At 49.9% G+C, this 26,592-nt stretch overlaps 1 protein-coding gene across 2 annotated transcripts in view; it reads right to left on the reverse strand.

The window, feature by feature from the left end:
* Positions 1–26,592, reverse strand: part of SLF2 (SMC5-SMC6 complex localization factor 2) — a 1,286,318-nt gene that overhangs the window by 1,030,353 nt on the left and 229,373 nt on the right. The gene's annotated exons all lie outside the window — the stretch shown is intronic.

Here is a 26,592-nt window from a genome sequence, read left to right on the forward strand (position 1 = left end):
AAAAAAAGTTAAGGAAGAAGGGTCTCTGCAGCTCACATTGCCTCATCTTTCATCTTCATTGGAAACAGAATTCATAAGACCCAGTATCCCTCTCCCAAATTGCTCTATGTATCCAACTGAGACATACAGACCTTGGAAACTACTGCGAGAGGTTGTTTTTCATTTCTGTGTCGCAATGCGTAGAGACACACTTAAAACACATACTTGTTATTTTTTACCCCATTTTTTCTGACGCATTGGTTAAGGCTCTGTCAGCGCACTGCAGCTCCCAGTCCACCAACCGGTGCTAACGGAACCATTTTTGCGAACTTTGCATGACCAACAAAAATGCATTATACATTTTCTCGCTCTCAAAATATTCATCGGATAAGTCCAAGTCCGAAACAGTCTGTTTCTAGGAGATTTGTCTCACGAATTAACAGGTTTAAAATCATTTTTTTCAGAATGATATACCTTAATCAGGCTTTAAACTGTGCAATCCCCACTAACCAATGGCTTGTGATAATGGACGATTGGCGAGTTAAAAAAAATGGTTTGCAGTGTCTATGGACAACTGAGGGGGAAAGTGAGATGTGTGCCCCATGCCTACTATCTACATTAAGTTACTCATTTATTGGGACTATGATCCTCCTTTACTGATGTCCAAAATAATGAATCTAAACTCTGTGTAGTTTACATCAGATAACCCCATGACATACTAGCACAGTGTGTGCGGGTAAGAAGGGATGAGGGCAGAGGGCACCGGAATCAAAACAAAAGCTAGGAGGTGAAAAGATCAATCAGGCCAACACCTTTTTACTGTGATAGCCTAGAGAGGAAACCAAACCAACCTTTCAGTATGTTCAGGATTGTAGTTCACTGGGGTCTGATCAGTATCAGGAGACAGGGTGTCATTTTGGTTAACAACTCTTGATTAAAAACACATTGTCTAAGCTATCAAGAGCAACAACTGACTGCCACACAACACGTACTGTTTTTGGTGAAGAAATGCACAATTAGGTCTCTTCCTTGGTTACTAGTGCCGCTTTGATCTCTCAACAGATCCAACATACACAGGGCGGGTCGAAGAATAACCAACAAGGAGAAGCAACCAACGAGGAACAGGAACAGACTGCACAGTGGACAGTGAAAGAGGAAGACCAGGTTCTCCTAAAGAATTATCGCAGAACTTGGAATAATCCTAGATTTACAGGCCCACACTTGGTGGCCAAAGTAGCCACTAGGGCAATAAAACTGAAGGGTAAGGACTTGTGGATGCACATCCACAACATCAAGCCCTACAAAGCACAACCCCCCCCCCTCACCTCGGCAAAGGGGCCAGCGCTTCAGCAACGACAACACAGTACAGACACCGGATGCCCCAAAGGACATAAACGACCAACCCCCCATAGCCCACCCTATGATCATGAGATCCCAGACAAAGTAAATAGGTTAGCTAAAATTAACTCCCACCAGTTCATGAAGAACATTGTCGAATAAATCTGCAATATACACCACACTGTGTAAACATGTGCATGCTCTCTTCCCTTTTTGTCTCGCACATGCAGGTATTGTGCATTGCCATTTTGTATGTAATAAACGAAAAGGGACATGCGTCACTGAAGCATACGTCACTGCCCAGGGGCAAATGCTACCCGCAGATGATAACACCCCAGAAGCACTGTCGCCCCAGTTTTTATACGTTATAAAAAGGCCAAAATACTTAAAACTGAGAATATGTGTATATTATAACACGTTCCTTATGATAATAGTACAATCATTTCCACGTCTCCACAAAGCACTACCCGCCCTAAGAGATAGGACAGTAAGGAAGGCATGGGAAGAGCTATTCGTCCGGGCATTGAATGATTACTTGATTCGCCGGGCTTGAATAAAAGTACTAACAATAATAACGCATACTTTGAGAGATTTTCAGGTGGGAACCTATATCATCTAAAGTAAAGCAGCTGCAGGACCGCAGCAAAGGTAAGCATAAAAATGCCAGTGGTATTAGCAAATGTAATAGAAATGATAGGGATATTCTTCACCATTGGTCCGATTATTGCCGCCGTCTGGCAGGCCTACTATGCTTTCTATGTGACGGCATCGCCCTCTAACATTTCCCCCACCATGCCTGCAAGGAGTACTGTGTCAGGTGGTACAAGTAGCACGGCGCCAAACGTAAAGAGGGATAAACGTAGTGTTTCTATTGATGTACATGGGGTGGACACATCTCACAGAATCCGCACACTTCCCTAACAACATGTGGTATAAGCACATGTCCAAAATTGGTAAGGACACGACAAGGACAACTGCTATGTGTGCTTGTTGATCCCATACGCCACGAGTGCCTCAAGAACGTTTGTGGCAACTGAAGTACCTGCAACAACTGCTGAATGCTTATTATATCTAGCACTGTTCCAAACTCGTGGACGATTTCAAGGGAGAAGAGCAACACTAAGGTGGAAATCAAGGTCAACCTACCCCTATGAGGATAACTTCATCAAAACACTACCGATGTATGACGAATTGTGGCAGCAGACCAAAGGGCTCCAGTACATAACAGATGGACCCAACAAAGGAGAGACAGAAGAAGTAACATTGAATTACCTACCATGCGAGTGGTACACAAAAGAAGTTGTAGGTGAACCAGGATGTTGGGAAAGGCCGCTAATAATATATGGCAAGGTATACACGAAAGACGGATGGGTGGATGGAGTTGTAGGAAGTACTTTGGCAAGGTCACCAGTGCTGACAGTACAAGAAGAAAACGACAAATGCTACAAGGAATGGACAACCCATAACAATACTTCCACTCACAGCAGCAACACTGGGTTACCAGCATGATGGAGAAGTTGATGTTGGAGCAAATGAAGGCTGCAAGAGAACGATAAAGCTTCCTGAGGGGGGTGCAGGAACAGCAGTCCTGATGGACCACTATTGGGCCAGCGGAGCAAAGGCATACAACAGCTAGCCACCATCGTTGAATGGAGTGTGCACTATGGTGCATATCAACGTACCATCACTGGTAGTACCGCAAAAACACGTCAACCTGGAGAGCTTCCCTAAAATGGACAAAGGGAATAAAACGAAGAAAAGATCACTGAAGATGGTAGGAAACAAGCAACGGAACGACAGTACACACTTATCCAGAGTAAAAAGACAAGGCGAACCACTGACCGGAAACTACCTGTGGGGAAAATGAGAAACTGCCCCAAGTGACATTCCACCAGCAGACAGACTATTCAGCAGAGCAGCAATGTTCTTCTCCACCATCATACATCCAGGAATGCAAGCACACGCAAATGCAAAATGGTTACAAATTACAAGATGGGAGCTGATGATGACAATCAGCTCCACAGTGAACGGATTCAACGCCATAAAAGAAGAATTAAGAGCAATTGTAATGGTAGCCATACAAAAAACAGGTATGTGCTAGACCTCTTGACAGCTGTGGAAGGAGGTGTTTGCGCAAAAGTTGGGAACTTGTGTTGCATGTTTATACCAGCCAACGACGAGGACAATGGTAACTTATCTGAGGCAGTATCACAGCTGGCCAAGATGCATGCCAAGATGGAAGAAGAAGCAAAAAGAGTGCAGAAGGACGGTAGCTGGTTCTCTTACATCTGGTCCTGGATGCCATCATGGCTCTCAGATGGTCTTAAGGTTGTGGCAGGATGCATAATCTTAGGAATGGCTTTCATGATGCGGATAAAGGTATGGAAAGAAAGATCAAAGCGTACTGCTGAAGAAATGATCGGCATGCACGTCCTGCCGCCAGCTGAAGACGACCAACACACAGACGTCATTATCAAGGAACGTGAACGGTTGCGCCAGCAGATAGTGGAGGCAGACTTGTATCCACCATCAATAAAGGTCGAGAACCCAAGGAACCCGAAAAGCTACATTGGAAAATGGCTTTATTGCAAACCGGGTGGCGGATATATATGTACTGGTCATTCGAAGATCTTGTGGACCGGTATGGACACCTGGCAGGAATAATGAAAGTATGGCGAGTACGAGGAGACAAGAGTGTGGATAATTTTGTGGTCAACAAGTCGACCAAAGAGGGACTGAAGAGGGATAATGGGACGATCGCTACCCCGATTCTCATCTAAACCATGGCCTAGGACGTCACGACCCAAGCACCCACCGCAAGAGGAATTCGACTCGCTCACTGCCGCCCCCAGATGTCAAGATCCACTGTGGCCACGCCCCACATCCCAGGGAAGCTGCCCTTCAATCAACCCACATGCTGGAACATCAGGTGGAGCTGACATCGACCATATGGATCAACTCGATTAGACTAAAACCACAAGTACCGCCATTGTTAGAGATGCCATGACGACATAGCCAGCAGACAAGAACACACGTGCCACCAAGCACATTGGTCATACACAACCCAATCTACACGAAGAACATACTCAGTGCTATGACGTAGAGGACCACTTACACTCACACATGCATCGTTGTGTTTTTTTTTCACATAGGCCAACTACAGCACCGCAGAAACGCAAGATGCCAGAAGAGCTAGGATACATGCTTGCAGACGCTTCCTCGCCACTAAAACCATGAAGATGTAACCCTGTATATGGACTAATGCATATGAATCTGTCGCCCCTCGTGACCCCCATATTATGGACTATGTACCGCCACCCCTAAGCCAGGCCAAGGTAGGCCGCAGAGCCAGTGTCCCCAGGCCAGAGGAGCTCAGACAAAGTTGCAAGGTGCTGATCACGCAGAACGAGCCCCGACGAGAGCCCACAGCCAAGGCCGCACTGTTGCAACCTACATGATGTGGTCCCCGCGCCAAGGTTACACCTGCCACTGCTAAACGCTCCTCAGAGCTGAAATACAAATCAAATGCTCATAATTCCGCTCCAGCCACAGCCTCACAACACGTGACCAGGCCGACCTGATACAATGCCAAACCCCAAGGACCAGAGAAGCGCTGGGGTCTCACGTCTGGGACGCAGACTGCAACAATAAAGTGACAATTTGGACAACGACAGCGACGGGAAAGACATGCACACCAGCTAATAGTCAGACCTGCCCATTGTCCGCCACTGACACAGACATACTTTGTTGCCAGTACCAGGTACACTGCGGGCTGGGAACAACGGTGATCCCAAGCTTGGGGGCTCGCGGGTGGACCAATCAGTACGTGGGGCTCACCATTGACGCCATTATAGTTCAGCCAATCATTAATTGTCCCCTTGTAACAATTATGAGGGACGGCCCAAGCGTACCACCTGACCCTTTCTCCACCACTAACAGTTCCCTCTACACAGGTCTATACTGACCCTACCACTTGGGGAGTCAACCCGAGGTGGCGTTAGGTTTTGGGGGAAGTTGGAGTGGAGTCATTCAGGTAGAAAAAGGGCCTGCAAGCCCACTCTCTCCGAGATGTTTCTGGGTTACCTGTGATCCCAGAACCTATCCCTGTCCGTTTTGTGCAATAAACAGCAGTAACCCTTTTGCTCTTGTGTGTGCCTCATACTCCTTTGGGACGCAGGAGGAGTTGGGGCCTCCCCAACCCCGGAGCTCCGTAGACAGCTCTGCCGACCCCCAGGAAATTGCCACGACACCACCCAGGAGACGCAACAACTTGCGCTGCTGGCCTTGGATGCAACCAAGGCTTTCGACAAAGTGGATTGGAGTTACCTAAGCCTCACTCTTGAAGCCTTTAGATTTGGCCCGATCTTTCAAAGAATGGTCCCAGCAAACTATCAAGCGTACCGGACCCAGCTGAGAGCCAACGGTCTCTTGTCAGATCCAATCCCGCTCACATGTGGAACGAGACAGGGCTGCCCTCTGTCCCCCCTGCTTTTCACTCTAGCCATGGAGCCCTTGGCCCGGCGGATCCACCGGAACCCCCAGATTAGAGGCCTGCCCCCACCCAACATAAAATTGTGCTTTACGCAGACGACGTGTTACTAACAATCACCGACATTGCGGCTTCCATGAAGACGGCCTTAACTAAGATCCAAGGCTTTGGGAAAGTGGCAGGGTTTGCGATCAACTTCGGGAAATCGGTGGCCCTAGGGGAGAGGTGAGAGGAAAACCCTAGAGCAACAAAGTCCATTCCAGTGGAGTGTCAAGTCCATCCCATATTTAGGGGTTCAGATCCCTGCCCATCCAGCAAAAGTATACCAAATGAACTCCCCCCCCCCCCTCTTCGAAGAAATGGAAAGGGACCTCAACCGCTGGCAGTTGCAAGAAATCTCTCTTATGCCGCATTACGGCATGCAAGATGAATCTTCTCCCACGGTTCCCCTACGCCAGTTCCTCTCTTCCCGCATCAATCCCGCTCTCCCCTCTGCAGCGGCTCCAACGGAAAATTGACTTTATCTGGAAGGGCAAGAAAGCATGTATTCCCCGAAGAAGTATGATGGGCGGCACTAGGTGTGCCAGACCTCCGTAAATATCAAATCGCAGCACAGCTGGCCCACTTTCAGGCATGGAGAACTGCCCTGGGGCGCCCGAAGTGGGTGGAAATCAAACAATCCCTGCCTCTCTCTCCCCCTCTGCTTTCTACCGTTCATCCTCGCCGCCCTACGTCAGGCTTGGCCAGACATGCTGTCCTCCACAAATCAATCAATGAAGGCCTGGGATTGGGCCCGCAGGCACATGAGTATCCCAGGGGACCTGAGCTTTCTCCCCCCCCCCCCCATCTTCCTTAGCCCAGCCTTCTCCCCGGGCGCCCACCCAAGGAACTTCAGAAACACTGGGTGGCGGGTGGTCTTGAGTCACTGGGACAGCTCTTTGAGGGGGGGCGTTCCTCGCACCTTCGAACAATGAAAACAAACCTTCCAACTGGCGGAAACAGACAGGTTCACCTATGCCCAGCTGAGGCACTGGTGCTCCCACCCCCAGATCGGGTCCCCGCTGGAACTTTACAGTGAACGATCTGCCAGCCCGGGGGAAGATTACGCCCCTCTACAAACTATTACAGGAAGACCCTCTCCGCGCCAAGCCCTCCTATATGACCCAATGGGAGGTAGACCTAGGTCACGGCATAGAGGACCATACCATTCTGGTGAAGGACACGCACGGCCTCCCCTTGCATCACTAAACGGGAATGCGCCCACAAACTATTGTTGCGCTGGTATTTCCCCCCTTTCCGCCTTCACCACTTTCAGCAGGCTTTGGACCCACAATGCTGGCGCCGTTGCGGCCTGCCAGGGACCTACTTTCATATGTGGCGGACATGCCCAAAGGTAAGGGTGTTCTGGTCTCAATGCCTCGCAACAATAAAGGATATCATTCAAACGACAATAACACTGGCCCCCGAGCAGGTCCTCTTGGGGATCCCGGTCTCCTACCCATGGACAGGACGGAGGGCAGCGCTGATAACCCAACTCCTGCTAGCGGCCAAAATTACGACAGCGCGCACCTGGAAATCCGTGGAGGATCCCTTGACGACCCTTTGGTGGAGCAAAATCTGGGACATCCTAACAGCCGAAAAGGTTGCTGCGGCCAAAGCGGGCCTTCTCCAACGCTTTAAGAACATCTGGACACCAACTATGACCAGAACTACCCAGCCCCGACCCATAAGCCACGCTTGATCGCGAGAGCCCTGCACTCAACCAGCGAAGACTCAGAGCCTGGCCCGACCCAATGGGACTGAAAGATAAGACTCATCCTGGGATATTGGGGGAGGGATAGGGGTGGTGTCATCCAAAACACATGCTATGGGGTTGCAAACAAATGCTGATGTACATGTTCTCCGATGTGCTGTGTTATAAATAAATACATTTTAAAAATAAAAAATAAAGAAAGAAGAAAAAAGGCGTCGACCACACCTGGAGAGGTTGCCAAGACAAGCTGTTGGATCTAGCGTGACTCTTTTGGCCAAAATAATGGATTTAGCTGAGAGGACGAAAGATACCGGATCCCCTGTAGATGCGCAAGCTCTAGGTGGCTGGGCTCAGCGTGCAGTATGTCGTCAGGGGAACGCTAACTGCGCGCTCTCTTCAGAGAGAAGAGTGCTGCTCAAAATCGACAGCAAGCCGAGTAATTTAGCATCCTATTAAGCGGGTGAAGGAGCTAAAGGGTTACTCTTCAGAGAAGCCTTCGCCAAAGAGATGGCACAGTTTGTGGGGACCTACTCAGCTTTAGAAAAATCAAAAAGTTCAATTTGAAAAAAAGAAAATCCAAGGTGCGTTTTTGCCGGGACCGAGCATCAGGGTTGATTGTCAAGTCCCTTCAACACGCAACGCAGACCCCAAGGCCCTCGAGCTAAATATTGGGAAGGGAGACAGCAGGATACCTTCTTCCCAGCCAGGTCACAGTTCCCAGAGGTTGCAGGGCAAGCAGCCCTTACAAACAGCAAAGTGCACCAGGCAGTGAGTATGCAGAGCGCAAGCTTGTAAAAAGTAGGAGGGAGAATGTTGTGTTTTCTGCACAAATGGTAAGCGTTATCCAACGATACTTTTGTGCGTCAAGCGATAGCAAGCTTATATCTAGACTTCACAGGCGATACAGTCCAAAAGAATAGAACCTCATGCGATACATAAGCCTCAAGAGGAGTTAGTACTCGTACAAGGCGAGTTGCGCAAGCTAGCAGAGATCATGATAGAGCGCGATACGCAAAGAGGCCCTGGATTCCTCTGCAATATGTTTCTAGTTCACAGGGGTGGGGAGAAGATCATAACAGTGATAAACTTGAAAAGCCTGAATGAGTGGCTAACGTACAGACTTCAAGATGGAGGGAATACACCTCATCCGAGAACTCGTGCGCACAGGAGATTGGCTAGCACGCGCAGACCTCAGAGACGCACATCTCACTATTCCGATAGCGGCAGCACACGAGAGATTCCTCAGTGTTCAGTGGAACTGAGAGATTTTGCGCTTCACGCGTCTTCTATTAGGGCTAGCATCCGCCCTTTGGGCGTTCACCAAGATAATGAGACCGGTAGCAGCGGCAACATGAGAGAGAGGGATCAGGAACATCATCTACCTAGACGATATCCTCATTCTAGCTAAAAGCAAAATAGCTCTCCAGAAGAACATATGCTGGGTCTTCTCCCAGATCATCTCTGGGTTTCAGCGTAAATCTAGACAAGTCCCAGTTGCAACCAGTACAGACAATAGAATTCCTAGGATTTATTATAGATACCAGGAAAGCATCTCTAGAGCTCCCAACTCACAATGTAAAAGCCATCAGGAGGGAGCTCAGATCGGTCTTTGCGAAGAAGATTATTACGCTAAGCAGTATAGCCAGAATAGTGGGGCTATTAGCAGCTTCGATCCAAGCGATCTTTCCTGGACCTCTTCATTACAGAACCTTGCAAAGGCTCAAGATCAGACATCTACAGAGTAGAGTGGGTTACCATCTACTAGTGACACTAGATCAAGACGCTCTGATGGAACTCCAGTGGTGGTTCCACAATATGGAGGCTTGGGACGGACAAGCAATTTTACGCGACACTCCAGATATTATCCAACGCGAGCAGGGCTGGCTGGGGAGCCAGATGCAGAGAAGTAGAGACAGGAGGCAAATGGTCAGAACAGCTGCGGTTACACATGAATTGTCACAAACGTCTTGCAGGGTCCTTCGCAGTGCGCGCTGCTACCAAAAAAAAGAGGCAATTTTTTGCATCCCGCTTAAGATGGATATTTCAGCAGTCCAATATATAAACGTATTAGGAGGGACCAAATCCAAAATGTTAGCATAACTATCAAAGGCATTTTGGCATCACTGCCTACACCACCACATATTGATTGCAGCAGAATACTTACCAGGGGAACAGAACAGTAGCAGATTGGAACTCACAGTATCTTGTGGACTCCAGTGACTGGAAACTTCACCCACAGGTTTTCACACGATTGCAGGAGATTTGGGGCCCCCTAGACACCGACCTATTTGCGTGACGATTGAACGCTCAGATGCCAAGTACTTCAGCTGGTAAATAGACAAGGGTTTTTGATTGATATTTTATTTCTATCGCGCTCGTACACAAGTGTTTCAGAGCGCGACAAGGCAAGGGAGGGGGAGGGGAGCGGAACAGGGGAGAACAAAACAGCGATCTTACTAGGCCCAGTGACATTGAGAACGTGCAAGTGCATGGGAGAGGGGGGAGGGGAAAAGTGCATGGAAGGGGGGAGAGGTGGAAAGTGCGAAGCAGAGGAGAAACAGATAAATAAATAAATAATAAAGGCAACAAACAGTGGTAATGCAGCCAGCAATTTGCAAATGCTAGGTTTAAGGCAGCAGACAGGGTAGGTCCGATAAGTGCAGGAAGAAAAAGGGGGGGGCTGTATGGGTACAGATACAGACCCCAGTGCAAGGGGTGGCCCGGAGGCAGTGCGGGAGGGTGACGGGATAAGCAGGTACCTGGGCCCAAAAGACAGAGGGTGGCCAGGTGCACTGTGCCAAGAGAGAACAGATCAGCAGGGGAGAGAGGGAGTGAAGGCAGAAGAAAAGAGGAAGGTCTTGAGGTGCTTCCGGAACCGGAGATGGTTCTCAAGTTTTAGAGTGGCAGGGAGGCTGTTCCAGAGGGAGGCCCCAGCCGAAGAGAGATCTCCCCCAGCTCGTTTCTTAGAAAAACGACTGACCCACTGCAGTGGGGACAGGCGCATTTATGCACCAGTGGAACGGAGCAGTTCACTATGCCTTTCCGCCTTTAGTCATGCTGACCAGAGTTTTATCGAAGAAACATACAGAATTGATATAGCTAGTGATAAGCCCATCGTGGAAATCCCAAGCCTGGTTTCCAGTAGCGATGGAACTTTATTCGGATTTACCGAGGATAGTTCCTCATCGCCAGACCTTCTGCTCAGCCCGAACGGGTACCCTCGCTCTCCGATAGAGGCAGGCAATCTCCGAATGATATATTGCAGGGGTTCAGGAAATGATGGGAATTGCCAGGCATTTCGCAGCTCCCTGCCGACTGTATTCGAGACTCCTGGGTGCCTTCCACCATTCCGAGCTTTGGCGCCGCTTGGGACCGTTAGGCAGAATTACATGCAGTACCCTTTGGGAACACTACACACAATTAAGACTACAAGTGACAGTACAATTTCACCTTTAGTACAAGCATGTACTACACAGTTATAGTGGTAGCAGTGGTGCTCAGAACGTGGTATTCATCCCATTCAGGTCCTCTAGTTCAGGTTCTCAATTTCCTAGCCAACAGGTTTCACGGCAGGTACACCTACAGGACACTCAGGGTTTACAGGTCAGCTATATCAGCGGGACATGATATAATAGAAGGGAAGCCCACAGTAATTAGTCTACTTAAAGGAATTCCGCTTAGGAAGCAGTCGGAGCACAAATATGCAGTACTCTGGGACGTCAGGGAAGTGTTTCAGCTGTTCATCAGCTGGCCAAAGAACAGCAATCTCTTGCGGTCTCAGTTGTCAGGGAAGCTAGCTATGCTGCTCTGCTTAGTAGCATGTAGGAGAGTTTCAGATGTTAAGGCATTAGAAATAGATAGGAAAATATTTTACTCAGAGGGCGTTGCTTTCAGTATTGCAAAGAGAACGAAATGTGACTCGAAGATCATTTCCTACACCTACTTCACAGAGAATAAGAAGATCTGTAGCACAGTGCATAAAAAATTACGAGGTAGCAACAGCCAACATTAGACCAGTAGGAGTGACCCAGCTGCTCATCGCGTAGGAAGCCATACCACGCTGTAGCTACAGCCACAATAGCCACATGGGTCAGAGAGGGCAGGCATAGATCCATCCAAGTTTGGCACGCATTCTGCAAGAGGGGCAATGGGATCTAGAGCCTTTGCAGCATGATTATCATTGCAAGACATCATGAAATCAGCCGATTGGTCTTCTGAAGCAACTTTTAAGAGTTTATTTTAAGCCAGTCTCTGAGATAACTAATAGAGTGGGGGAGAGCTTTGAACAAACAATGTTCGGCTCCAGTCTTGACATATAATGAAGATTGTCCATGCTTACAGCGCAGGGTAGTCTTGATTCTACTAAAGACACGGAGGTGAGCATTATATCCCGCCCGAGATGCAGCAAGGAGTTTCTATGTAGACATGTATACTGATTGTGTATAAACTCTACCGTATCCCCAACCTCATATTACTCTCGAATTCTCATAGGAGGCAGAAGACAGCCTGAAGCATAGAGAATAGAAGGAAGCAGATTTTGTTGCCTGCAGCATGGGTTACATTTAAAGTTGCCAGAATGGCCAGGAGTCTCAGAGACAAGTTGGAGCCCTCAAGACACAGAAGCGTGCACATAGCGCAACAAGTGTTATGTTTTGAATTCGGGCAGAGTTCGCTGCCAAAAGAAAGAGGAAAGGACCCGGGCCTGAAGCAAACTATACTGGGCCCTCGGCTCAGATAGGGAGAGAGAAGGAGCCTCAGGACCACCAAACACAAGAGGGTATTGGGGATTAGTAGTTTTCAGTTCAGCTTTTTTGGAACTCTTTAAACTGCTACACTTTTCTTTGGATTTCAAGAATAAAACAAAAATGTTGAGTTGAAAGGTTCAAATTTGAAACGCTGCGAGTTGCAGTATTAAAGAAAGTACAGCATAATGCTCCCTTCGTGTCTTTAATAGAATCAACACTACCCTACGATGTAAGCATGGGCAATCTTCATTGTTACAGAGTTTGAGACCAATGACAGTTCTACCATATTATTGGTACTACCGCGCACTCGCGTAAAACAGAAGAAGTAGAGTAATTGTATTTAGTTAGCAAAACCACATAAGATAGTCTTTTGGGAAGGAAAACAGCTGGTTAGTCAAACAGTAACAGAGCTTAAGGCTTTAGAAATGGATTTGGGCCAACTAACACTTTGAGTCCAATTACCAACTAGCAGCAAAAGTCAGTTCGGAGAGGGCTTAACGTCTTACGGATCAGGGAAACAGCAAAAGTTCCTGAAGATACTTCAAGTCTCTACGAAAGGATACTTGAAGACTTAACGGTGGAGACCCTATTAAAGGACTCGTAAAAGGGACAACCTGGCAGCTTGGGTCAGAGGTAAGAGTGGACACCTTGAACACCACTTCTTGCACTCCAAAGCTGTGGAGCGACTTCTTGGCTTAAGGTAAGCAATACACCTTTTCACCCCCACAGTACCGTAAATCAGAATACATTTTAGTGGCTAGATTCTCCTTTGTGCAGCACTGATCAACCCGGTCTCTGGATTCCTTGGTATGGCAGGACCATGAACGGGATAAAGAGAGAGACAGAGCGAAGACCTCTGGCATGGATTTCTTCAACTTCTCTGCAGTTTTGGCACCTCTTCTGCAACACCAAAGGACATGATTCACCCGGTCAATCTACTTCGATTACTGGAGTCCTGCACTCTGGGAGGGGACTTGGATGAGTCCATTTGTGTCTCTTAAGGTTCACCTTGAGCTCAGCAAAGGCTTGGAAGTGTTCAGCAAGACGTTGTACTACAAATGTGTCAGAGGTCTCCTGGTATTCGCGGTCTGCAGATCTGGAGAGGCAAAGCACCTGAGGAGATTTCTCCACTTGTAGTTACTCAGGGATGGTTGGTGCCACCAGTCAAAGGTAAAGAGGATTTGTCTTCGGGGCTCCTCTGTCGCATAGAAAACATGGTCATGACAGCAGCGGTCGATTCACGGTGTTGCAAAAGGTCTGCAGGCGACTCTGGTCGTTTTCCTCTTCGGTTACTTCAGTTTGCAGTGGTCGACTTGCCTTTCACCTCAGGAACACCACCTTTTATTCAGTTTCAGCACACACTGCTATGCAATCTCACTCAGCAGTTTACAGAAAAGGGTCAGTGGCAATCCAATCAGGACAGCTAGACCCCCAGTGGGAGCTTGTTCCATTCAGGCACTAGAGCAGACAAAGGGCTTGGGAGTGAAAAGCTCCTCCCCCACTTCCTGCCTGCCCAGACACACTGGCACCTAGGCGGGGACACCGAAGGGTTGCTGCCAATGGCAAAACATACACACCTCCCCTCCCAGATTGGTAGAAGAAGGGCTAACAAAAAACAGCCATGCTAGAAATGGAGAAAAAGGGGCCACAAGACAACCGGGATTGTGAATACAATGTGTGGTAATAAACAGCACAACAGTTGGTAGAAAAGCTTCACTGCCAGCAGCCATAATTATAAGGTTGCCAATGTGACTAAAAAGTCACAGGAGAAAAGAGTAAGGAGGCGTGTTCTAATCTCACCTAATATAAAGTACCTCTCTATCCATAAGAACTGTAGTTAGTCGAGGATAAAGAATAATCTCAAAGGAGAACCTAAAGGGTTCCCAGCAATACTGCCCATAAGGACCTGGGTGCTGCAAAAGTTAAACACAGATGCCTTTAAAGAGATATGGAGAAAAGTAGTAATGGTAAAACCGAGAACAGAGTTCCAAAAGTCAGATCAAATAAGAATGAATGAGTCGAAAAAGACTCCACTCATTCAGGATAGAAAGAAAAAGGCCCAGAAGTCCAGCAAAAAGTGCTGGGCCTCTCACAAGAAGAGGGGATAAAGGATAACAATTATAAAGCTCCCTAACAGTCTGACAGCAGCAAGTGTGTATCGGTGGCCGTTGCCCAAAACGGCTTTTCTGCATCCACTCTGTGCTGCGAGAGAACCTGAATCAAGTTATTTTGCATTCTCCAACTTGAAGACCTTGCACCAGCATTTGTTGCAGACCGGAGAAGTGCTCAAACCAGCAACCCCTAGGCATCAAGGACAGTAGCTGAAGGCAGAAAGGCGACCTTGGGCCCTCTTCAGAAAAGCTGTGAACTCCTAAGAAGAATCGGTGTACAGGGGAGTTATAACAGTACTTACCAGAAACATTTATAACAGTTGGGCTTTGCCGTTCCTTGCTCGCGCAAGCATTCTGAAAGTGGGGGACACATACTAACTAGAATAACCTACCCCTTGGAACTCTTCATTGGACCCCAGAAGCCCTACACCAATTCCCCACCTTCCCGTGTCTCACAAAACAGACACTTTGGTGAACATTTGAGCACAAGGCTCCATGCATTTTAGGGGTGGACTTTTAAAGTTACTGTTGTATCTCTGTGGACTTGTAGTGCTGCATACTAATACTTACCTTCCTTTTCAGGGGTTTATGTATTGTGTCCTAGTTCAAGGCATAAAATAAGCAGTGTCGCATTGCAGTTTGCTATGCAAATCTGTAGGTTTGCCAATTAAAAATTGACACTTGTGTAGCAAAACTAGCTATTTAAAATACCCTGTCCAATGAAAACATGGCTCGCCCTGCATTCCTCTCTTGCCCTGCGGGCTCTCTCCACCCACTTTTCTATGTACACTGCAAGTTGAAAGGGGCTAGAGAGAGCGTGCAGAAGTAATCATCTCCTCCATTCTTAAGTGCCAAAGGCCTGCGAAGGGCAGGCAAGAAATTTTATTCGTTTTAAATAATTGAAAACCAGAAGTAAATCGGAATGATACTTTTATTAAGCCAACTATATAATCTCTGGCAAAGATCAGTATGTGTTAACCTTTTTTTTTATATATATATTTTTCTAAAGACAGTCATGATATGATATGACATTTATAACGCACCTCTACACAACTGTTTCCAAGCGCAATACGACAAGGGGGGAAACAAAGGTAGGACAAAACAATGATCTTACTAGGCCTGGTGTCATTCAGATGATGCAAGCGCAGGGAGCGGGCGGGAAGAAGTGCAAAAGTGAGGGGAGAAGAAGAAGGAACAAGTTACTTACCTGTAACTATTGTTCTCCAGCATGGGTCTGGTATGGATTCACATGCTCATGAATATTCCCCGTCGTCAGGCTGGGAATCCTCGGTAAAGAAAAAATCAGTTTCAGTTTTGTTTCTGAACTGTCTTTCTACTAATAACCAATCACTGGGCTCTGGGTCATACTGTCCCCAGCCAATGACTGCCCTCTACCTAAGCCCCTCGTCTGGCAGCCATCTTCAGATTTGGTAGCACGTAAAGTGGCAGTAGGACCAAGAGAAGAGCCGCAAAGGGGTTGGAGGGAACGTTCGCATGCGAATCCATGCCAGACCCATGCTGGAGAACAACAGTTACAGGTAAGTAACTTGTTCCTTCTCCAGCATGGGGTCTGGCATGGATTCACGTGCTTGTGAATACAAGAATACATAGCAGTACACACATGCACAACCACGGGAGGTGGCAAAGCTCAACATTAAGCATCACTTACCTCCTCACCAGGCTCACCTTCTAGCGAACAGGTTGCGCAGCACTGCCTGGCCGACTCTGGACTCCTCCCTTGAATCGCGGTCGACGCAGTAGAATCTCGTGAAGGTGTGCGTCGACCTCCACGTTGCCGCCCTGCAGATGTCCTGCAGGGGCACACCAAACAGGAACGCCGTAGTAGCAGCGATCGCTCTGGTTGAATGGGCTCTTGGACGGCCGGGCAACGGTCGGTTTGCCAACCGTTGACAGTGCATGATGCAGCCGGAGAGCCATCTGGAAATGGAAGCCTTCGAGAGGGCCTTCCCTTGATGCACAGGTCCAAAGTTCACAAACAGCTGTGATGTCTTCCGAAAACTTTTCATGCGGTACACGTAGAACTTCAGAGCTCTAGCCACATCCAGCAAGTGCAAAGTCCTCTCAGCCGGCGACGAAGACGACGGGAAGAAAACAGATAAAGCCAAGGGCTCGTTGAGATGGAAGTCGGACGGCACCTTGGGCATGAAGGTCTGGTGCGTCCTCAGCACTACCCTCGTCTCGTGGTATGGAGGTTTACAGGAGAGGGCCTGGATCTCTCCCACTGGTCGTGCGGAGGTGATGGCCACAAGAAACGCTGTCTTCCACGATAGGAACTTCAGCGGTGCCGAATGCAAGGGCTCTAATGGGGGACCCATGAGCCTGGTCATCCCCACGTTGAGCTCCCACGCCGGGGCTGGAGTCTTCAATGGCGGCAACGAGCGGAACAGTCCTTTCATGAACTCCTTCACCAGGCAGAGACCACAGCGACGACCGTCCCGGAGTTCTGGTTTAGCGGGAGATAGCTGCCATGTGGATCTTGATGGAGGCATGTGCCAGCCCCGCCATGGCCAGCGACAGCAAATACGGCAGCACTTGAAGGGCCGTAATCAGTAAAGAGTTGATCTTCTGTGCACAGCACTAGACAGAGAACCTCTTCCACTTATGTCCATAGCACTTAAGAGTCAAGGACGCCCTGGCCTTTGCAAGTACCTCCTTGCAGTCCGCCAGGATATCGTAGCCTCCAAACTCTAGTGCTGCAGGAGCCAGGCCTGCAGGTTCAGCGATCCCGGGTCGTGATGTAGGATGGCGCCGCCATCCCTGGTGAGAAGATCCGCGGCTGTCGGTAGTTTGACGGGGGGGGGGGGACACACCGACAAGTCCAGAAGGTCCGGGAACCATATCTGCCTCAGCCACGCCGGTGCGACGGGACCGAAAGAAAGACCTGAGGGCACAGAACACGGCCCGGAGCTCCAGGATGTTGATGTGCAGGGACCTCTCCTCCGGGAGCCAAAGGCCTCTTGTGTGGAGATCTCCGGTGTGCGCTCCCCATCCCTCCAGGGAGGCGTCCATCGTCACCGTTTCCTGGTGCGTTGGGGTCTGGACGTCCATGCCCGCAGCAAGATGTGAGCGGGTGCCCCACCACTGGATCGCTTGATGGAAAGTCTTGTTGAGGGAGATCTTGTCTTCGAAGCTCCCTGCCACTTGCATCAAACGGGCATCGAGGAACTCCTGCAGTGGTCGCAACCGCAGCCTGCACAGGCGCACGAGGTAGATGCAAGATGACATCATGCTGAGCAGGGAATTGATGGACCTCACCCTGGCCACTTCCATGGTCAACAGCCGTTGCACCTTGCCCAGGATGGCCTTCATCCTCTCCCCCGATGGTGAAGCCAACCGCGCCACTGTGTCGAGTCTGGCTCCCAGGAACAGGGCGTCCTGCAACGGTACCAAGTGGGACTTTGCAAAGTAGATTGAGAATCCCAGCTCTGTGAGCAAGCGGACGGTCTTCGCTGTGTGGTCGACGGCGAGTTCTCTTGACTTTGCTCAGATGAGCCAATCGTCCAGGTAGGGGTAAACGGTGATCCCCCTGCAGGTGCAGCCACGCCCCCACCGGTGCCAGGCACTTGGTAAAGACCCTTGGAGCCAACTTCAACCCGAAGGGCAGGGCCTTGAACTGGTAGTGCCGCCCTTGGACCACTAAACGTAGGAACTTTCAATGTTCTTTGTGTATGGGGATGTGAAAATAAGCATCTTCCAAGTCCAGCGACGATAGTAAGTCGCCTTCCTCCAGCAGTCCCAGCATGTGCTGAAGGCTAACCATCCAGAACTTCTAGTTTGCTAGCCGCCGGTCTTCTTTCGGACAAGGAAGGACCGCGAGTATACTCCGGAGCCTCTTTGGGACAAGTTCTATCGCGCCTTTTCTCAGCATGGCTCGTACCTCCAGAAGCAGCTGTGGAAAGTGGTTTTGGGGCCAGGGCGTCCAGCACCCAACGTTCGGTGGAGATGGACTCTCGCACGCCGACGAAGTTCGCCAGCCGGCCTCCCACCAGGACGCTTAGGTGGGGGCCCCACGTCACGGCCGGTTCAATCCTGTTTCGCTGAGGCCTTGCCACCCTGGGCTCCTTGGCGACAACGACGGTATCCACTGGTCTTGCTGCGCCCTCTGTAAGCTTCATGCAACTAGGAACGGGCAGCTTGGTGGGACGACAATGAACTGCCGCCGAATCCTTTGGAGGCACCTTGAGATTTGCCTCCGGAGGTCCAAAAGGACAGCCGTCGTTAATGAAGAGTGTCTAGGGCACGAGCCGTCTCGGTGTCTGCTTTGATGGCCTTTAGCGACTCGTCCACCGCTTTCCCGAATAAGTTGTTTCCGTCGAAGGGCATGTCCAGTACCCTGGTCTGCACGTCCTGGCGGAAATCAGTTGCCTTGCGCCAACCGCGCCAGCGCAGGCAAACGCCGTTGCCCATCTGGCGAAAGCCGGTGTCGGCGATGTCAGTGGTCACTGTGATGGCGTGGTCCGAAGCCACTTCGCCTTCCTGCAGGATTTCAAGGGCTTCTGCCCTCTTGTCGTTGGAGAGAATTCTCATTTATGGCTAATTTCCTTTACCTAGCGAGTCCCTCAGCAGCTTTGCAGGATTTCTGGGGTTTATTTTTTCCACATGGTAAGAGTGTGAACCTGTTTCCCACTCTTGCATGTGTTTTGCTATGTGTATTTCTATTTTTTGTGTGATCTTGGGCCCGAACTTTGTGTGTGTGTTACACAGCACCCTCAGTTCAGTAACACAGGGTTGTCTCTAAGACTTCTCACTGACTCAATTTTTCTGGGGCTGACTACTGTCCCCCAGAAACAGGTAAAGTATTGTCCCTGTCCACCGGTGTCTTCACTATAAGATGTAAGCACAAAATGGTCGGCGTGGACCACAGAGGTTGGGCCGCCATTTTGTCCACACCTGAAGAGAACTGCGTCACATGTGGAGATGAGGCAATTGTCTCCTCAGGAGAGTCAGGGGACTGGAGTAACACTTTACACTTACAAGGATCCTCGGCAGAGCCGGTACTGGGTGGACTCTGATGTTGACTGGGCATCTTAGAACCAGCCCCAAACTTAGCCTCCGAGAGAGGAACCTCTGCAGAACCGGTAGTAGAGGTATAATCGTCCGTGACCGCCCTCTTGCCCCCTTGACAGAACCGGTACCACCACGACCCTGAGCGTGGGACGGTTGAGGAATATATCTCACCGACAAGACCTTCAAGGAGGGCCTCTCGGATCTGTTGGTGCAGACCTTAGCCTCAAAAAGAGGAACCTCAGGTTTTAACCCAGTACGAAAAGCTCCCTCAAGAGGGGCATCGAGCCGCGACTCGGTACAGAACGCTCCAGAAGAGGAGACCTCGGGGCGAACCCTGGTAGCCAGAGCCACAGATGAGCTGGGCTTAACCGTAGCACCCAAATGTTGAACCTCGGAACGATGTCCGGTACTGGCAGATCCGCCACGGGAACCCTCCAGTAAGCCAATTAGGCCCCTGGGGCACCTCAGGGGAACCACTGGGGACAGAGCTACACAAGCCCCTCCCGGACCTAGAAGACCCCGGGAAGGAGTCCCCAGCCGGGGCGCCATGAAAAGTAAAGAACTTACTGGGCGTTTTTCATGAAAAGCTGGAAGAACGTGCTCAAACACTTCCTCCCACCGAAGAAGAGGACGTTGGAGTGCCCGGACAAAGAGGGAGTCGTAATAGAAGCACGAATCTCAGCCATGCTCTGGGCCTAGACACTCCACAAACAGTGGGGATTCGCCCTCGCGAAACGACGTTCGCATGAAGAACAGGACACAAATCCCAGTCGCTCCGGCACAGACGGAGACTAGATGTCCGAGGAACCAGAGCAGGAAGGAAGGACAAAGGGAAGAAAAAGAAAAATTCCCAGCGATGCTAGTGCGTCCAGCACCCTCGCACAGAGAAAAGGACTGAAGGGTGATGCATAGCTCAGGAGGGCGGGGTTACGGCCATGTGCGGTACCCCGCATAAAAATAAAAGAAGGGCAAAAATTTACATTTTTGATGCTTTTTGACAAAAGTGCTCCGGTCCCGTCCCAAAGGACAGAATATCCCACAAGTATTGAGGAAAGGGGACGGGACGTAGGAGTAATTAAGGGAATTTTGAAATGGGATGCCTCTTCCGAGGTGCACTTGAATATGCAAAGCGCACCTAACTATCCTTTGATTTGGTTCCAATCTGGAGCCCCAGTTCAGTCAAATACAGAAGAAAAGATAACACCATAGGCCGTATTGCATTGAAAAGGGTCTACATTTTCCTTACACCAGCTGCAGAACTTGTTCCAACGGCAGCGGTATAGGGATTTTGTTGCTAGCCTTTTGGCCGAAAACACAATCTCCATTACATCATCCGGGAGGTCCCATCCCTGTACGTTAGCCTCTAAGAAACAATGCGTGAAGGCTGAGTGTCTAGACCTCTGGATGGAGAACCCGACCCTCCTTTCGCTAGAGAAGGTCCCTCTCTTTGTGGAAGATGTATTGGAGGGAAGATGAACATGTCCAGAAGGTCCAGGTACCACGCCCTCCTGGCCCAATACAGGGCAATTAGGATCATGCATTTCCCGAACCCTCTCAACCTCCTGATGAAGCGAGGAATGAGGTGACTGGAGGAAATGCATACATGAGTGAAAATTCCGAGTCCACCACAAACGAGTCTCCTAGATATCCTCTTGGGGGAAATTCCCTGGATCAGTACAGTTCGCACTTCCCGTTGACACGGGTTGCGACCAGATACACGTGAGGAGTTCCTCAAAGGGTGAAGATCTCGAGGGACTTACTGAGCTAGTTCCCACTTGTGAGAGACTGTGCTCTGCCTGCTCAGAGCGTCCGCCGCCATGTTCTCCCCTCCTAGGTGAACTGCCGATATGGAGATTCCTTCTTGCATTGACCAGTACCAGAACTGCATTGCTTTTCTGCACAGTGTTAGTGACACTACTACACCTCCCTTGTTGAGATAGTACATAGCCACTGTGTTGTCCGTCATGTTCAGGACATTCTTTCTGCGTACAGCGGGCAGAAATGCCTTCAGCGCTTGTCTGATTGCCCTCAGCTCCAAAAGGTTGATATGAGGTTTGGACTCCGATGGAGACCAATGACCGCAGATTGTCAGATCGTTGGTATGGCCTCCCCACCCTGTGAGAAAGGCGTCCGTTATTACCGTCATCTCCGGCCATGTTTGCCAAAAGGGTTCTCCTTCAGAAGAACAAGTTACTTACCAACTGGTAATGTTCTTTCGACTGGATGTTCCTCCAAATTATTCCACATCTTTGACATGCAATGTACACAGCTGTGCACTTAGGAAACTTTCGGCAGAGGGCATCCTGCGTCGATTGGCATTGGGTCAATGTCCCTCGAAGGCCTCCGTCGAGGGCGACCTCACAGGATGTTATAAATGGGACACATGGCACCCAGAGCCTCAGTTTAAGTTTTTTCCCCCAGAATGTATGGCACCAGTCTCATGCATGCGTGACTGCACTTAGCCTTGCGGAAACGGAAGCTGCAATCGCATATGAAATTTACCTGAGGGGCAGGCTGGGATGTGGAATATATTGGAGGAACATCCAGTCAAGAGAAAGTTACCAGTTGGTAAGTAACTTGTTCTTCGAATGGATTGTGTCCTGGATTGTGTCCTCCAACGTATTCCACATCTTTGACAGACTCCCAAAGCAGTACCAGTAAATGGAGGAGGGGAAAGAATTTAGAGTACCCAATTAGATTGCGGAAAAAAGAACCGCCTTCCCAAAGGCCATATCCTGACCATGGAAAGTATCCAGGGAATAATGTTTTACAAAAGGTGTGGCTGGAAGCCTATGTAGTGGCATCACAAATATTCCTAATAGAAACACCCCGCTGGAGGGCGGTGGAAGTAGCCACGTCCCTAGTGGAATGAGCTCTCAACCCTTCAGAAGGGTCCTTACCCGCCAATCAGTAACACTCCGTAATGGTAAGGATAATCCACCTGGACAAGCTCTGTTTGGAAACATGGCCCAAACGGTGTCCTACAAAGAGTTGATTGTCCACTCTGACCCTGGACATCCTAGAACTGTAAAAGCTAAGAGCTCTCCTAGAAGCTAAATCGACGAGTCGCTCCTGTTCCTTACCATGATGAGGAGGAGGGTAGAAAAATGAAAGAACCACCTTTTGACTCAAATGGTGGTCAGAAACTACCTTAGGTAGAAAGGAGGGACATACTCGCAGTACAACCCTGTCCTTGTGGAACACAGTAAAGGGTGGCTTACATGAAAGTGCATGAAATTCACTCACTATGCGAGCAGAAGTAACCGCAACCAAGAACACAGTCTTGAAGGACAGTAATCTCAAAGGACAAGATTGCAAAGGTTCAAACGGAGCACCCATGAGAAATTTCAAAACCAAATTCAAATCCCAAACCGGCACCTGGAAAGGGGACGGCGGGAATACATTAGTCAGTACGTTAAGAAACTGAGAAATCAAAAAGGAATCTTAAAATAAGAACATTCTTCAGACGAGCGCTTAAAGATAGACAGCGCCGCCAGGTAACCTTTAATGGTACCCACTTGAAGGCCCCTGTGGGCCAAAGTAAGTAAGTAAGAAAGATAAAACCATAGGAATCCTAGCCGAAAGCAACACGATCACGTCTTCCGGGAGGTCCCAATCCTTATACCTCAACCTTTCAGATACCAAGCGTGAAGGTTGAGATTCTTGACCTATGGATGTAGAACCTGACCACCCCTCTCGCAAGAGCAGATCCTCTCGGTAGGAAAGACGGCGTGGAGGACAGATGGACATTTCTGGAAGGTCTTGGTACCACGCTCTCCTGGCCCAATCCGGAGCAATGAGGATCATGTGGGAACCAAACCTCTAACCTCCGCAACACTCGAGGAATGACGGGGATTGGAGGAAATGCAGTGGGAATGACCAATCCACCTAGAACACGTCTCCTAAGGCTCCTCTTGGAGGAAATTCCCTTGAGCAGAATCTCTTGCACGTCCGGTTGACACTGGTGGCGAAGAGATCCACTCGTGGGGTTCCCCAAAGAGCGAAGATCTCCTGAAGGACTTCCAGAGCCAGCTCCCACTCGTGAGAGATCGTGCTCTGCCTGCTCAGAGCGTCCGCCGCTGCATTTTTGTCTCTGGTCAGATGAACTGCCGAGATCGAAATTTCCTGCTGGATGGCCCAGAACCAGAGCTGCATTGCCTCTCTGCACAACGGAAGTGACCTTATCCGCCACCTCCTTTTTGTTGAGGTAATGCATGGCCACTGTGTTGTCCGTCATGATCAGGACACTCTTCCCCCGTACAGAGGGCAGAAAAGCCTTCAGGGCTAGCCTGACGGCCCGCAACTCTAACAGATTGATGTGGAGTTTGGACTCCGACGGAGACCAACGACCGCTGGCAGTCAAGTCGTTGGCATGAGCGCCCCATCCTGTGAGGGAAGCATCTGTCACTACGTCACCACTGGCCATGGTTGCCAAAACTGTTCCTCCTTCATCAGGTTCCATTCGTTGGCCCACCACAGAAGATGATCCTGGGAGACCGAGAGCGGAATCTGAACGGGATCCGACATCTTGCCGGATAATTGTGACCACTGCATCTTGAGAACGCACTGCAGGGATCTCATCGACAGTCGGCCCTCTGGTACCAGAAAAATGCAGGAGGCCATGAAGCCAAGCAACCTTAAGAATTAGAAAGCCGGGAGACTCTGGGCATGTTGAAACTTGCCCACCATCTGCACAATGTGATGAGCCCTTACCTTGGGAGGCGGACACTTCCCCCAAGGACGCGTCGAAAACAGCCCCGATGTACTGGAGCTGTTGGGAAGGTGTAGGATGCGACTTCTTGAAAGTCAGGGAGAAGCCCATCCTGTGGAGGGTGCGGCAGGTGACACCGAGATGATCCAACGACAGCCCAGTGGGGAGAGGGGGGCGTGCCTGGATCAGTCAGTCATCCAGGTAGGGGTAGACGTGAATCCCCCCTCGCGTGAGTTACGCTGCCACCACCACCATTAGCTTGGTGAAGACCCTCGGGGCGGAGGTCAAACCGAACGGAAGGACCCGAAACTGAGTGCGAATCGCCAGCCGCAAACCTCAGGTACTTCATGTGCACGGGAGGAATCGCCACATGAAAGTAAGCATCCTTGAGGTCCAGCGACACCAACCAATCCTGAAGTTGAAGGGCCTGGAGGACTTGAGAAAGAGTGACCATCTTGAATTTGTCCTTCCTGAAAAGTTTGTTTAACCAAGTCTTTCTTTGGTATAAAAAAATAAGGGTTATACCATCCTTGTTCCTCTCCGCTACAGGCACCAGTTCTATGGCGCCTTTCTCCAGCAGACTCAAGATTACCTGCGCAAGGAGCGGATCCGGAAGCTTCAAAGAGAGTTTCCCTGGTGGATAGTCGTGAGGCCGTGAAAGGAAGGGAAGACAGTAGCCATGGGCAATGGTATCCAGAACCCACGCATCTGAAGTAATGGCACATTATTCTAAGAGATGCGGAGACAGTCTGCCCCCAACTGGCGAACCATGGGACATGGCCTCGTGACTGTTTGGTAGAGGCTGCGGCAGTGCAAGAAGGCAAAGAGGCAGCTGCCTGGGCCACGATTTCCCCGACAACCACAGGTACTTTTTCATTGGCCCCTTTGACTGGCGGCCCCTCTCGTCCTACCAAAGGAGAAGTAGTAACGAAAGGAACCTACCCTCCACTGCTGTCCCCAAGGACAAAAAGGCAGAGGTTGACGCACTGCAACGTTTAAAGATTTCGCCGCAGCTTTCGAGGTCTGGAACCTCTCAAGGCTCTCGTCCGCCTTGCTGCCAAAACAAATGTGTGCCATCAAAGGGCATGTTGAGAAGACGGGCCTGCACAACCTGAGCAAACCCCGACTTTCGCAACCACGCAAACCTGCGTATAACTGTGCTCGCAGCCATGGATCGGCTAACACTGTCGGCCGTATCCAAACCAGACTGAAGGGATTTACACGTGGCATCCTTGCCGTCCTGCACGAGAGCAAGGAACCCATTCCTTTCTTAGCTGGGGTCGCTAATGGAAGGGTGGTATTTCTTGATCAAAGACATTAACAGCCTGAAGAGATTCCGGGGACTGCCAAGCAGCTGCCACCCTTTTCTGCAAGGTAAGATAAAATGGCAAAACAGGGTCAGAGGACGGACCTTGATCTAAAATGTCCGTTAGATCATCCTGCACAAAGTCTTCAAGAGGACTGGATTAGCCAAGATATTCCGAGACCCTCTCCATGAGCCTCCTGTACAAAGACTCTGCATGAGCCCCAGGCTCAGGCCTACCGAATTCCACCTCCGGAGAAGTGTCCAACCCACTGGCATCATGGAGGGTCTGCCGCACCTCCTCCAACTGACTGTCTCCAGAAAACAGTGGAGCATCATCAAGGTCACCAGGTTCCTCAACCTCAGACCATTCCTCCTCTTTATAAAGATCATCCAGAGGGAGTTGAAACCCAGGTCTGGGGACAGAAGAGGGCTTGGAGGCCAAAACCAGCCTCCAGACTGACATAGCCTTCCTTGGAGGATCCACGATATCCGGGTACTCCATTGGCAAATTGCGAGAAAAAATCCCTGAAGGCAACGAAGGCTTCAACGTCGACGACCTTGACGTCGTGATCGCCAAAGGCTTCGGCATCGACGGCGCCATGGGCTGATACGACGGCAAGGCGTCGATGTCCCAATCAGACGGACACGGCGCTGAACGAGTCGATGCTGGCCCCAAGCCCTCCATTGGTTGCTGCGGTCTCGCTGGAGACGAGCACCGAGACCTAGAGAAACGTCTCTTCTGACTCTTCGAATCCTTGTCCCAATGGGAACTCAACGGCTCCCAATGCTAGTCGCGTCCTGTACCCGAGCCCGAAGGCGTGCGAGCTACGGTACAAGACCGATCCTGTCTGGCTTCATTAGAAGGCGGGACCAGACCCGTGCCCTGCGATTAACAATCGCTAACATAGATTGTTTAAACGCCGCCCATTTCCTCCGGAGTCGAGGACTTCGTAGGGCTCGTAACCTTACTCGAGGCACCATCCTCCGATGAGGACGGGAAAGGCGACCAGTGATGGCGTTTCCTAGAGTGCCAGGACGAGGAGGACGAGTGGCGGGAATCACTCCGGGACTGAGATCCCCAGGACTCCTTCCGAAGCAGAGAGTCGCCCCTTGAGTAGTCAGTTTACTTGGA

This window comes from Ambystoma mexicanum, chromosome 8 (assembly GCF_040938575.1).
Source record: "Ambystoma mexicanum isolate Mex_15411 chromosome 8, UKY_AmexF1_1, whole genome shotgun sequence".
NCBI classification, from domain to species: Eukaryota; Metazoa; Chordata; class Amphibia; order Caudata; family Ambystomatidae; genus Ambystoma; species Ambystoma mexicanum.